Here is a 2,380-nt window from a genome sequence, read left to right as displayed (position 1 = left end):
ATGATATATATATATATATATATATATATATATATGTTGTTTCTTCTTTTTTGTTCATATTGTTTCCTCTTTTTTCTTCTATACTTTCTAGCGTTAGGTGTTAACTTTTATAAATCTATGTTTGCATTTCAATATTTTACTCACATTTTCTTTGGTTTTTAATATGGGGTATGATTCTAATTATGATTTTTATGAAAAAAAACTTATTTAGATTTAAATAATAAAGATAAAAAATATATTCTTAAAAATTAAAGGAATAATAAAGATTATCTTTTCCCATTTCAAACATATATTCTTAATAATGATTAATAATGAGAATTTTTCGAGCTCAAGCTCATGTCTCTAAAATGTGCTATTCTACTAGGCATACCTGATGTTAATCATGGAAAACCCATGACCCTTTCTGAACTTGTCGCTGTCTTGCCGATTTACCCATCCAAACCCCCTGGAGTCTATCGCCTTATGCGCATATTGGTCCATTCTGGTTTCTTTGCGACACAAAATAATAGTGGAGAGACTGAAGGAGAAGGATATGTCCTCACCAATGCTTCTCAACTCCTTATCAAGGACAACCCTTTGAGTGTAACACCATTCTTGCTAGCCCTGCCTGATCCAATTTTAACACAACCATGGCATTATGCAAGCGTTTGGTTCCGAAATGATGTCCCTTCCGCATTCTATACGGCCCATCAAAGGACATTTTGGGAGTATGCTGACCATGAAACAAAGTTCAATCATTTCGTTAATGAAGATATGGCAAGTGATGCTCGATTGGTTTCGAGTGTGTTGGTAAATGAGTGCAAGGGAGTTTTCGAAGGGTTAAATTCGTTGGTTGATGTTGGGGGTGGCGCTGGAACTGTGGCCAAGGCAATAGCTAAAGAATTCCAGCATTTGGATTGCACAGTCTTTGATCTCCCACATGTGGTAGCTGGTTTGGAGGGAAGAGAAAACTGGAAATATCTTGGTGGAGACATGTTGGAGGCGATTCCTTAAGCGGATGCAATTCTACTGAAGGTGAAATGACTTTTTTTAACTGATCAAAACAGTATGACTAAGCATATACAACACCAAAACTTAAAAAAAAAAAAAAATCTTATTTCAGTTTAGACTATTAACACTTCTAACATGTTTTTATTTCATTATTGATGACAATCAGTGGATTCTTCATGGCTGGAATGACGAGGAATGTGTGAAAACACTCAAGCAATGCAAGGAAGCAATTAAGGGCCGAGAAGGAGGAAAGGTGATTATCATAGATACGGTGTTGGAGAACAGTAAGGAGGTAGAAGGGTCAACTGAGACACAGCTCTTCTTTGATATGCTGATGATGATCTTGGTCGCAGGAAAAGAAAGAAACGAGAAAGAATGGGCTAACTATTCACTGATGCTGGCTTCAGTAAATATAAGATCAACCCCGTTCTGGGTTTAAGATCTCTCATTGAAGTTTATCCTTGATAAGCTAGCTCTTGATCACCCATGTATCATACTATATGAAAATCATAACAAATAATGTCTCTAGATTGTCATGTATTAAACATATTGCCTTGTTGCAAAATCGTAGTAAATAAATTAGTCTTTACAATAGATAGTTTTTCCGCGTAGGTCATTTAACATAAAAAAAATATGTTAAATAAGGCTAAGCAGTCATGCCATCCTGAGTAACCTAGGCCTACCAGGCCGAAATAAGGCTAAGCACTTACGCCAACCTGACCGGTCGAAGCACCTAGATGTTTTTTATTTATTTAATTAAGGTGATGACATGCACTCTTTTAAAGAAAAAAAGAGAGGCAAATGATATGTTATGTATCACACTGATGTACTGACCCGTGAACAAAATGTTATTTTCAATCGAAAAATAATTTGAAAAAATATAAATAATTTTTTTTTAAAAAAATAGTAATAATTAATTTTTATTTTTATTTTTTAAATATTAGAATAATATATTTTTTTATTTTTTTAAAATTATTTTTTACATCAGCAGATTAAAATAATCTAAATACATTTAAAAAATTAATTTAAAATAAAAAATAAAATAAAAATTATTTTTAAAACATAAAAATAAACAAATATGATAGCCACATGAATGTGCTGGTCATGACCATGCTATTTTTAGATAGATTAGAGAATTTATGAGTATTTTAGTTTTTATATTCAAAATTTAATAGCCAAGCAATCTAAAAATATCCTCTACCATTCATCTTTCTCGTATTAAATTACATAAAAATTATATGTATGGTCAAGAAAAAGATCAAGTTATTTTTCACCTTATTTTTTATAATATAACTAAATATTGAAAAGTATTTTCTAACTTATTTTTTTATTATATTATTAAATATCAAAAAAATAATTTATTTTTTTTAGATTTATTTGGTTAAAATTT

General features: G+C 30.9%; 1 pseudogene; it reads left to right on the top strand.

The window, feature by feature from the left end:
• The first annotated feature begins 321 nt into the window (after positions 1–321).
• Positions 322–1,579, top strand: LOC105109612 (trans-resveratrol di-O-methyltransferase-like; annotated as a pseudogene).
• The last annotated feature ends 801 nt before the right edge of the window (positions 1,580–2,380 follow it).

The sequence above is a fragment of the Populus euphratica genome, unplaced genomic scaffold, assembly GCF_000495115.2.
Source record: "Populus euphratica unplaced genomic scaffold, PopEup_1.0 scaffold223.1, whole genome shotgun sequence".
NCBI classification, from domain to species: domain Eukaryota; kingdom Viridiplantae; phylum Streptophyta; class Magnoliopsida; order Malpighiales; family Salicaceae; genus Populus; species Populus euphratica.
Note: the sequence above shows the minus strand (reverse complement) of the source record. Positions and strands in the feature narration are given on the sequence as shown.